At 44.4% G+C, this 12,705-nt stretch overlaps 1 protein-coding gene across 1 annotated transcript in view; it reads right to left on the reverse strand.

Annotated features, from left to right (window-relative positions):
• The window catches only part of ATP1B1 (ATPase Na+/K+ transporting subunit beta 1), a 111,148-nt gene that overhangs the window by 78,973 nt on the left and 19,470 nt on the right, over positions 1–12,705 (reverse strand). Inside the window, exon 2 of the mRNA XM_075907047.2 lies at positions 5,518–5,609. The gene's annotated coding sequence lies outside the window, so the exon portion shown is untranslated. The remainder of the gene's footprint in view (positions 1–5,517; positions 5,610–12,705) is intronic.

The following is a 12,705-nucleotide window of genomic DNA, read 5'->3' on the forward strand; positions in this document are numbered from 1 at the left end:
CCCAGCCCAGCCACTCCACACTGCTGGGCCCCAGCCCCCAGCGCAGCTGTGCTTGCAGCCCCCCAGAGTGTCCCCGGATCCAACAGCAGCCATTCCACACCACTGGCCCAGCCCCCAGAGCAGCCAGGCAGCTACCATGCAGCCCTGGCCCTGCACTCTGCTGCCAAGCCCACCTCCACCAGCAGCAGCTCACCGTCCCCAGGCAGGAAAGGTGAGGGCATGGCTTTCTTGAGGAGGTGGATAGGATTAGAATTCCTTGTTCGTGCCTGCGTGGGCGTGCACCCTAGAGGGCATTTAGGGCCGGTGTCTCCCCCCCCCACACCATGCTGCGCCTGGGGCTGTCGGTGGGCCCGCTCATTTGTCATGAGTAAGCACAGGAGAGTCATTTGTCATGTAAGTTACCCATAAATTGGTCAGAAAAGCAGGTGCTGGTGGGTGTCTGAGCCTAGAACAGTAGAACCTGCACCAATTCAGCATTTTGATGTCTAGAAAGACTTTTGATATACACAGAGACTGATTCCCCTTCTGACTCGCATGTCAATCAGGGGTAAAAAGAGTGAGAGGAAACATACTGAAAACATTTTGTTATATGCCGTGTTCTGCTGCATTTCCCCATTCCAATCCGATCATTCCATCACCAGACAATTTGCATCCTCTTAGCATCATACCTAAATACTCAGTCATCGCAACTCTGCTTTATCACAGACACCTATTCAGGCAAGCAAGCTGAGCAATTGACACTTGATCGGTAAGTCATGATTCTGTTGAGTTTGGCCCAGAGATTTAAGTTGCAGATGGTTCACGTGTTACAACTACTTGCTGTTCAGAGCTACTCAGAGCCGGCCCAAGGTACGGGCCAACCAAGCTATCGCCCGGGGCACCCCATTGTAGGGGGTGCCATGCATGCTCCGCGCACTCGGGGTGGTGCCACGCATGTGTCGTGCTCCCGGGGGTGGCGCCGCGTTCCTGGGGCCCGGGGAGCACGAATGGCTCGGGCCAGCCCTGGAACTACCTCACATATGAAGAACTCAAGAACACCAACTATTGTATAGCAAACTGGCCATTGACTAGCCCAGGGCTACTCAACTTGGGAAGTCCCGGGGGCCACAATGATACTCTCAGCACGTGCCGAGGGCCACAACTTAAGTGTGGTTGCATATACATGCAAATATATGCAAACAGCTTCTTTCACATAATGCCCCAGCACCTCCTCTCTGGGACCTAGAAACACTGACACACTGTACCCGTCTGTTCCCGCCAGCCCGTCCACTTGCGTCTTTCAGTGCTCACCCTGCCTGGGAGACACCTCGTCACTGTGGAGCGTGTTCCCAGTGGAGGCCATGTTCAAAGGGGCTGTATGAGTCCCGTGGAAACCCAAACCACACCATGGGCTGTAAACAAAAGGGCCGTGTACCACATATAGCCCACGGGCTGTGTGTTGAGTAGTCCTGGACTAGGCTGTCAGAAAAATATATCCACCTCCCAAATTAATCCACCTTCCAAATATATCCACCTCCCAAGCTTCATAAATAATACTCGTAGAAGAGTTATCAGGTGAAAAATAAAGGTGCTTTGGATTCTGAAATGCCTTTAGAGACAAGGTAGGTGAGGCAATAGCTTTTGTTGAACTAACTTCTGTGGGTGAGAGAGAGACAATCTCTCTCCCTTAGCCTGAAGAAAGTGCGCTGGGTGTTAAAAGGCACACTAACCTCCTCCAAAGAGTTTGATGGCTGTCAGGCAGAATAACAGGAAAGGGAAATGTACAGGCTAAAGAAGATGCTAGTAGGTGCTCCGACTGGCTTTTAAAGTGGATTAGTTAAACCGCATTAACCCCACTGTGTGGAGCCTCCTATACAGAATTAAAGTGACCTTACTTCAGTTTAATTTAAAATCACTTCCAAAAGGATTTAAACTAAAGGAAATTAAAGCCACTTGAATTCTGAATGAATGTGCCATGGTAGAATAGCATTGCTGGTCTATTCTGCATTGTTGATAAGCCCATTGATAGGATGGTGTATAGAAACGCACACTGGCAATGCCTCTGCTTTGCCCGGTCTGCTGAGGAACAGAATTCGTGTACCCCAAGGACTGCCAGTGTGGCACCTCTTAGGAAGACGCGGGATAGCTATTTCGAGATACTCCGGTATCCCAAAAGAGAGTTGCAGTGTAGACATACCCTTAATGAGCAAGGCCAGTACATACAGAGGCTAGGTCTACACATAGCAACAGCGTTATTTTGGAATAACGTCAGTTATTCTGAAATAAAGTGCACGTCTGCACAACATGCTATTATTTTGAGCTGGAGGACTTCTTACTCCAGTAACCCTCATTTCATGAGGAGCAAGGGAAGCGGGAGGAAGAGTGTCCTTCCTCAACTTCCTGCTGTGAAGACAGAGCCAAAAGCCGAATTACGCTATACAACTGACATAGCTGAAGTTGCATATCTTAATTCGACTTTTGCTCTGCTGTGTAGACATGCCCAGAGGGGCCTTATTTTTTCCCCTACATGGATGTAGCCCCAGTCTTCAGTAGAGTTACTCCTGATTTTCACCAGCATAAGGCAGAGAAGAATCAGGCCCACGGTGTGTGTGTGCACCTTAGAACAGTGCTTGCCAACCTTTTCCATACCAATACCCCTTGTTACAACCGGATAGAATTTTGGAACCTCCCTTCCATCTAGCCATAAAGAAATGGAGAATGGACATCACCTTGAACTTTACTTGCAACCTCCAGTCCGAGAATATCTGCATTAAAATCGGAGCCTGCCTGCACTAGCTTTTAGCAACCTAAGCAAGAGCAGCTTTACCAAGACTCGGCATGAATCTGAATCAATAGCTTGAACCTGGGACACTTCATACTCCGTTTCCAAGCTCTTGAGCTCTCTACCACCCTTGCTCATTTCTCCTCCAACCTGTTGTTATTTCCCACTGCTTTATCAAACAACCACAAAGCTTCAATGGAACTTTGCAAGCCTTAAATCATTGGATCAGATTTGTGTGTGTGGTTTTTTTTTTTAAATCTTAGATCACTTTTCCTTCCTCCTCCTCCCAACCTTGACAACTCTCCCACACACATTATTTAAACAATACAAGGAAAATCCCACCTGCAAGTAAGCAGGCACCTTGTTTGTCAGAGGAAATCTCCAGTTTAACCCAGAAGAGATGTTAATCACTGTTCGCATTATAATCACTCCACTTTTTTTTTTTAAAAAAAAGAGCTTGCACCAATTTCAAAAGCAATGCCAGTGCCATTGAGAGTCATGCATTGAACAAGCCAAGGACCACAAGAGAGTCTGGATAGTGGAAAAACAACAAGCATGAAGAGGCAGGAGCACGTGAAAGAGTAAGTGCCCTGCCCATTAAGATTGATATTGACCTACCTCACATGCTCATATTAGTGGATTTTCCTGCTATGCCTCCCTTCTGATGTATCACTTCTACCTGCTTCCCAACATGTAATAATCACCACTGAGGTCACTTCTGATTGCGGCCCACAGTCACAACAAAATGTTATGTCCTGTTTTTTTTAAAGAGGTTCAGGCACTACAGGAAGCTGCTATCTGGACAGGCTGACGGAGATGGGGCCCAGGAAATGCAGCTTAGCATCTGACTACACGGGAGAGGCAAGATACAGAAGACTGGGCCCTTTTCTGGATCAAAACATCTGGCCCTGCTTTAAGGCTTCATTTCAATATTTCCTTTTTGTTTCACCAACAGTTTAATGTGTGAAAGGGGTGAAGATAGATGCAAGATGAATGATCTTTAGCAAATGCCAGATGTGCAGTGTGTTATGGGGGAGCCTCTGCTAGCCCTTTTAACCCAAAGGAAGATACTTTCTGGGACCACATGATTCGACTGCTCTTTTCCTTCCTTTGGATTCTATGACCTCAGCGAGCAAGGCTGGTAACAGCTGAGGAATCACATCAAAAAGGATTTTTGTATCCCATTCAAGTTCTCTGCTCAGTACAGGACAAGTGCAACTGAAGCTTTCCCATGCAAATGTGGTGCATTGCTACGCTAAAACTGCCTCTAAAACCAGGGTATCCAACCAGTTCTAAAGCAGTAGCCACATTGGCCGGTTAAGTGGGGCTAGTTGGCTTGAACAAATAGTCACATGTGTCTAGCATTTTGGACACCACTGCTCTAAAAGATAGTACAGCTTCTATAGCTCACTCAGTTCTTGGTCTTCTCTGGGATGCCCACCAACAAGTGCCAATTGTGAGATGGCTAAATATTTGTTGTGAAGTGGATTGAGACCCACCAAAGCTATATCAAGCTAGACAGCCAGTCGTTCCCAGCCTTTCACAACAGAAGTGCTACTGAGCCAGGTTATTTCACCCTCGTCAATGTCAGTCACAAGGAGCATAACCGGAAGAGCTAGATTAACTTCATTTTGTCAAAGCAAAGATAGGAATTTGTATGCTGCGCACACTGTTCACTGCAATACACTGGTGGCCAAGTATCAGCTATTCATTGAATTGCTGTTATCCCATATGAGTGGGAAATTACTCTCCTGGCTAGAGTCTAAAGTGAGAGCTGACTTCATGACCTGTGTCCAGTGTCACGTATATGTGTGTAAATCAGAGCAACTCCCCTCAAGTCAATGGAGTTAAAACTGTTATGAACAAGATCAGAATCGGACTGGCTTTCTCTCCTCTCTGATTTAGCAAATCTCTCTGTGTGCGCTTTGCTTTACACATCCAAGCAATCCACGACTGAAGTCAAGTGGGTGTACCTGAAGGGCATGCCTGGCCTGTGTCCCACATGCTCAGCACTGAGTCCCATGTCCTTGGAGTTAAAGAGGTGACCTCAAATGTTTTGTTGGAGCAGGGTCGCAATCTTCTCCATCTCTGTTTATGAATCTGAACCGTGGGTGGGCAATGAAATGGTGGTGATTCGCTAGGGTTAGCCCCTGGCAGGCCACCATTGCTATATTTACCTGTGCCTCTGCAGGTGCAGGTGCTTGTAGCTCCCATTGGCTGTGGATCACGGTTCCCAGCCAATGGGATCTGCGGGAAGTGGTGCAGACCAGGACACCGCTTCCCACAGCTCCCATTGGCCGGGAAGGGCAATCTGCAACCAACAGGAGCTGTGGTCACCTGTACGTGCAGAGGAGCAGATAAACAGAGAGGTGACAGCCCACCAGAGGCTAAACCTGGCAAACAGGATCCAGCCTGCAGGCTGGTATTTGTCCACTCCTGATCTGAACCCAGATCCTAACATCGTTGCTTTATTTTTTTAAGGCATCGGCACACAGAAATACAAACCCAGTCGGCAACTAGCTTCAGAAGGAGAAAAACCAAAGGAACTCAGTGACAGACAGGCAATATATCAAAACAAACACACACTGGGCTCTTTTTTACATTGGTGTAACTTGAAATAACTGCACTAGGTCAATGCTGTTTATACAGCAGCAAAACCAATAGGAGAGCAGAGCCAGGCCCACAAGGTACATATTTAGAAAAAATCCATATGCATGATATTAATACTTTAGGCAATTAAGAAGAGCCTAACTTACCTACACGCTGTTTGTCTTTTTTGTTCCTCACTCACCCTGGACTGTTAACAGAGGTAAGTCAGTTTCACTTATTTCTAGTTGGTTTCATTTTCCTGTAGACAGACAGACAGAGAAAAAAAAAAGAAAAAAGAAAAAAAGATTTAAACATTTGTTATTGAAATGACAAGAACAGAAGACTTCTATGCTTATCAGGGTGTTTACTTCATCTGCTATGTACATTGGACAAATGTCTCAGACACTTCGCCAAAGGATCAATGCCCACAAAACAGATATAAAGCAGGATCACAAAGAAAAAAGAGTTTCTTGCCATTTCAGCCAGAAAGGACATTGTCTCAATGACTTGATTACCTGCATCCTGCTTCAAAAGCCTTTTAAGACTTCACTTGAAAGAGAACCCTCTGTACTGCCATTCATGCTTAAATTCAACACTTTACACTCAAATTTGAATAAAGATGCTAATTATCTTACCCATTACAAAGATAGCTTCCCCAATTATCACCTCTAATATCATTAGCTCACAGACATTTACCTCCCCCCATCCCCTTTCTGTTCTGCAATGTGATTTGTCCTTTTCATACGTGTTCATTTTTTTAATTGTATCCTTTGGTATATATGGTTGTGACAATTTTCTTCCACTATTTGATCTGAGGAAGTGGGTCTGGCCCATGAAAGCTCATCACCTAATAAACCATCTTGTTAGTCTTTAAAGTGCTACATAGTCCTGTTTTTTGTTTTTACTTCCAGCAGAGAGAGCGAGAGAGAGAGAGTGTGTGTGTGTGTGTGTGTGTGTGCGCATGAACAGTAACTGAGAGGGGTGCTGGACTGGAAGTGCTGGAGGCTGAAGTTCTCTGCTTAATTTACAGAGCTGTTACAGCAGCATTGCAAATGTCTCTCACACATGCCCAAACCATGTGGAGAGCTGCTACTTCCTGGCCCATCAATCCATACATCTCTTCACAGATTATCCCTCAGAGGGAACAAATTACTCTCAAATGCAAAGGTGGTTTTTAAGATATTGGTTTCTTTAAGCCTCCTTCCCCATATTATTTAAGGATTTAAGGATTTTCCAGGAGCCTAAGGGAGGTAGGTGCTCATATTTCACTGCAATTCAAAGACAAGTGGGTACCAAATTTTCATAGGCTTCCTTGAAAAGTCCCAACCTAAGGCCTTATTTGACACAAACCTTATGGCAGTGTCCTTTAAACTGAGGGGGAATGTTTTTTCTCTCCCTGCCAAGCCCATTTCTTTCAAGGCTTTGATTTGCTTTTGCAAGAGTCTCAGATGGATAAACTGAACTCATAAGTCCTTATTTATCTGTTCTTCACTAGCGGCACTACACAAACATCAAAGGAATACATTTTAATTGACAAATTTTCACAGATAAGACTGATCATATTCAGACAGCACTGGTTATCTACAGGGGAAGAAAGCCATGTCATTTCTGGCTGAGTTACAAACCATTTCACTCACTGCAAGATGGAATGGGGAAAAAGATGTATTTGGGGAGCTTCTGGGTCCTGTGCGTTAGTTAGATCCAGGATCCTCCTGACTTGGAAAAAAACAAAAACAGTGGATCCAGCATCATCCCACTTGATAGAATCATTATTGCCTTCCTTAAAGTTAGCAAGTTTAAACTGTTGGTTTTAAAGTTTTGTTTCAAAGCTAGTAACGCCTTGAATTTTAGGTGATCTCAATTTCTGGGCCACTGACACTGAACATTCATAACTTTGAAAACACTGACCCAGTTGTCTTCAAACTTGGCCCTTTTTGCAGCTCTCGAGTTTAATCCAGCCCAATATGGAACTGGACTCGAGTGTACGTACAGTTGTATAAGGAATTTCAAGTTGTATCAATTGACAAATCATTTAATGCACATTCAGCCAGCACAGGCACAAAGGGCAGAGTTACTGAAAGGTTATGTCTTCACTATTTCTTGACTTCCAAGTGGTTGCTTTCTGAACTTAAATGCTGCATTGATGTTAGATTTTTTTGCACAGAAAAAGTCCCCCATAAACAAACAACAACAACAAAGAAAGAATCCCCAGGGTAGAACATGGCAGCTGTTAAGAACACTACATAACAGTTTAGTGTACTAAATGAAGAATATGGCTAGCAATGAAACTGCAAGAAGAATTTAGGTCTACAGAATTCAATTACTCAAACTGGAATTTGGCCAAGAGACTGGAGTTTAGTTAGAAATCTGGAGGGGATAGTCCCAGAACCTGACACACAGTGCAGCAAGCTGAAACAGACTTACCACTATTTTGGGAAGAAGCATGGGCTACCTTCAGAGACTTGCATATTGAATAATTAAGAGTATTTTCTCTTCTCTACTTGTAGTACTCTATGGGCAATTCCCATGCTGTTCCATCTCCCCTCCCCCAGCAATAAGCACTGGCTGTTAAGCCCAACGAGCCCTCTTAATGAAAAACGAAATCATGTTAGCAACGCTCAGCAAGCCAGTGTGTTGGTTTTATTATTGCTTTCCTCTGAAGCCATCAACAAGAAAAAAACCAAACTCTACTACTGAAAAGTTTGGAGTGTCTCCATAGCATCAGTAAATGTGCACCATAATGGACAATCACTATCAACTCTATGATGACATCTAACTACTTACAGCACATAGATGGATCTGTGATGCTCCAAGGAGTGGAAGAATATGTCTGTCATCCAAGCTGCAAAGTCCTTAAGAATTAAAATGTAGGAGAAGTATATAGAAAAAGCCTGGCTGCCACTTGGCTTTAAGAATTGCATATATCGGATTGTCTTGGTTGCCTTGTCTCACGCCCCTCATTCCAGTCTGCTTGTTTGCCCACCTAATAATGTCTTTACACTATAAATTCCTTTTGGGCAAGACTATCATGCATTGGGTGTTTTCATAAGACCGACAGCAGAACTGAACCTGGGACCCCTGGATCTTCCTGAATGAACGAAAAGCCAGCTGCTCTTTGCTAAGGGTGTAGCGCACCCTTGTTCTTTACTCTGTTAGTGGTCTTGGTGCCACTAGGTGGGACTGTACACCCTACCCAGCCCGTTGCATTTGTACAGAATCCAACCAGTCCTAGGCACAACTAGGGCTGGGTGGATTCAAAAAATTACTGCAATATACGTGTTACTAATACTGGATTGGATGGAGCCTAATGTAATGTGGGTGACAAGCTCCCAAGGATGTTAATGAAGCATTAGCTGGGCTGACAAATGAGGACAGGATGGGAAAGAGAACCGCCCTGTCATGGCAATTTCTTTTGTCCACTGGCACACAACTCCTGGGAAGGGAGGGTTGAGTTTAGATGCTCATATGCTACAGTGAGGCATACAGTTCTGGGCACAGGGGGAAGGAAGAGCGGACACATGCCAGCCTCTTGGCAGAACTGGTTTAGGACTTGGTTTCTCATTGAACCTCATTGTTTGACAGTCAGAGAAGAACAATGTGGTTCTGTTTCTCCCCATGAATGTAACTCCTTGTGGGTAACTCTTTTGTTTTGTTGACTCTTTATGTAACCCTTTGAGACAGGGTGGGATTTTTTTCCTGGACTGGGGGTCATAGCACACTTGTTTGTGATTGTCTGCCAGTTCTCACAAACAGCTGAGGTTGTCAGGTAGCATCTGCATTGTAACCACACCGTATAGCGAGGGTAAACTAAAGTAGGGCTGTGAAATAAGTGTGCTATTGTTGAAGTAAGAATGGTGCAACACAGGACAGCTATTTAAGTTCTCAGTTCACCTCTGCAGGGATGCAAACTGCAGCATTCATTGGTTTATCAGCACAAAATCACACATTATAGCAACTGGAGGCTGGCTTTGGGTTTAACTACTCAAGCTTTTACAAACAGCCACTAAATGAAATGCATAGAGGAGATCACTGTGTTTTTGTTTCAGAGATGACATGTCATTACACACAAATGGCACAATATGGTTCCTCGTAGCTGTGAGTGCCCCCTTTCACTGAAATAAGACAGCTTGGAAGAATAGATAAAAATGCACAACATGAGCATTTCTTTTGTGGGAAGAGACGTGGAGGCAGGGGACCCTGCTATCTGGTCTAACATGCCTGCCCCTTTAAAAGTTTGCCTCTAGCTTAATCCTTCTGTCTCACTTTTTCTATCAGAATCTTAATCCCCTCTATCTCCAGAAGCCATCCTTGCTGCCTCCTGATCTCCTTTATTACATCTCGGATACTTTCCCTCTTGTTCCAAATGTTTATTACCCTTTGACTGGAGCAGATCTGCCCCCGAGTCCCTGCTTCATGCTGAGTTTTCTAATTGGTGTCCCTCATTATGGTTCAGTTCCTTCACCTCTGAGGAGGTTTGCAAATACTGTAGTAATTTCTAAACTAATCAGAGACATGGAGGGGGAAGGAAATAACCACACTGAAGGTGCCCCTGCAGAAGCTTTTAACCTCCATCATAATGTTGACTTCAGTCTCAGGAAAGATCAGTAACTTGGAGCCACTAACCATTGTGCCAAACTGCTTCCCAACAAACGAGAGAGAAAATAGTACTAAGTTGAAGGGCTTCCTGAAACCATTCACTACTATATATGGTGCTTACTACAGGTCAAACCTCTCTGGTCCAGGACACTCTGTTTGGGCCATGGATGCTGCTGGACCAGAGAGCCCCTGGACCAGAGATCCCGAGGAACCTAGGGACACAGGGAGTGGATCTGGGAGCCCAGTGGCAGGGGAGTCCTGTGGCTGAGATGGGAGTCCTTCTGGGTTTGCTAACGGACCCTGGGAGAACCCAGAGTCCACCAGCATAGGGGTGGAATTGATCTCCGCTGGTCTGGCAAACTCCCTCGTTCAGGATCAGTCAGGTCCTGAGGGTGCTGGACCAAGGATGTCCAACCTGTACTGTAGGTAGGTTCACTGACTTGAACAGTGTACCCACATGTAGGTTTTTATTGCTAGGGAATTCAGCAAAACAGCAATTTCTATCTAGTACGGCCTCCCTGAGCCTACTCACAGTAATAGTTAGAGCTGCTCAAAAATTTTCTTTCGTGGAATTGTGTGTCCAAAAAAGCCACTTTACTGAAATAAAAACTTTCAGTGGGACTATGTTTTTGAGGAAAATGTCTTTGGAAAAAACTGAACTGAAGATAAAGTCAAAACTGGACTCAATTGCTATGATTTGGTCAAAATAGAATGCTCCAACAAAACCACATTTTTTTGAAAATTCCATGTTGTGGAAAGCAGAATTGTGTGTTTATATTAGTTTGGAATGAAAATGCTAAAATCACAAATATTTTTGCAGAAGTTGAGTTCTACTTTTCAACCAGCTCTGCTACTGGCACCCTGCCTTGGGAATGGGTTTTTTTGTGGTCTGTCCCATAATTCAGTTTGGCTTTCCAAGAGCAGTATGGAGAGGTTACCTGTGGGGTGCATTTAGGGATTCCACAGGATGTGCCTTGGGCACCTGTGGTTGGTGACAAGCACCTTCCGAGTGTATCCAGGATGTTTAGCACAACAGGTATATTTTTTTCCAGTTTAATCTTTTATGTCTATCTGAATAAGTCAATATGCAGAGAAAGGAACACATAAACCAAGGCCACTAGTCAGGCAGTTTCGAGATGCAAAGGCAGATTTAGGAAATCTGAAAACTCTGCAGCTGAACAGCTTTTCTCTTATTAGGATGATGTATCAGGACACATTTGTTCCAGTCATAACATTTAAAATGAACAGATTATGGTCACCAGCACAGTGCAGTGACCTCTTGAATGCATTTATGACATTGTTTTTATGGCTGTCCAGTTCCTCCACTGTCAATAACTTTCCACTGCTTAGCCCAAAGCGGTGCCTGCTACTGAAAATGGGGTTGAAGGCATTTGTAAGAACGCTTCTTCAGAAATTCTGTTAGGTCTTAACCCTTGATGCCACTGCAAAACGCACCCATGGCTAGACTTGCAGTGGATCTATGTTACCCTATATCTTGTGCAGGCATTTACACCCCCAGGCAAATGGGGTAGCAGAGCACAATGTGGACAAGTAAATGGCTTCCATATTTGATCCCTGCTTAATGGCACACAAAAGACACCAAATAGACCCCTAAATAGTAACTGGTGGTGTATTATGAGACAGTATCGGGAGGGAGAAAAGCTGGGTCAGGACACTTGCTAGGAACGTGAGAAATGTGGCTTCGCTTCTGTGCTTCCCCATAATCTGGCCACATGACCTTGAGCACGTCTCCACAAAGGGTACATGGACACAACAACTAGACACCTGGGCTGGGACCCTGCAAAGTGGGTGTGTCCTAAAAATCAGGCTGCAGCCAGAGCCTGGAAGTCTACACAGTTGTGAAATAGCCACACAGCCTGAGCCCAAGTTGGCTGGCATGGGTCAGCTGCAGGTGTTTAGTTGCTGCATAAACATACCCAAAAGGCAGCTTATAGCTATGCCGGGGAAACAAACATGTCATATTTCACTAGAGTCTTTATAAAAGAAGGCTGCTTGCCTTTCTTGGCAAGCAGTTAATGAAAGGTGCCGGAGAAGAGCTAAGTATTTTCTATGGACTAGAAAGCCTCTCAACTGAGAAGAAAAACAGTAGAACTGGTTTTACTCATCACCTCACATAGCAATTTCTTGACTATATGGTTCTGCACAAGCCAGTTGCTTTGTATGCTTGTAGGTTTGCCCCCAGTCTACACAATCTGTAGGGTTGGTTTCAAGGCTCTGACGGGAGGAGATTGCTCTATAATGTGTTTTCAAGACAAGAAATAATTTTACCCCTTTTCTGTAAGAGCTGCTCAGCTGCAGATAGTGTATGTTTACAGCTCCAGGGAGCACTGATGAGAACTCATTAGGTGCCAGACAGAAGTTGCTCTGTCCTTTTGGGCTGAAGATTTTGTTTCTGTATGTTTCTGATTCAGTCATCATTGCAGGGATAAATATAAAGTCATTTTTCGGGTACACACTCTTATCTCCAAATCATTCCTTCTGACAGGTGCGCTGTAGTAGACATGTTGCAATGCAAATGCTAGTGAGGATTTACAGATAAAGCCAAGCCAGGTAAAATAGCAACAAGAACAACAAAACATACAGAACAATGCTTACTAAATAATTCAAAAGTTTCAGAGGGGTAGCCAAGTTAGTCTGTAACAGGAAAAACTTTAAAAAACAACAAATCATTCAGTAGCACTTTATAGACTAACAAAACATGTAGATGGTATCATGAGCTTTCCTGGGCATCGTTTTGT

The sequence above is a fragment of the Pelodiscus sinensis genome, chromosome 1 (genome assembly GCF_052426305.1).
Source record: "Pelodiscus sinensis isolate ZL-2025 chromosome 1, ASM5242630v1, whole genome shotgun sequence".
Taxonomy (NCBI): Eukaryota; Metazoa; Chordata; order Testudines; family Trionychidae; genus Pelodiscus; species Pelodiscus sinensis.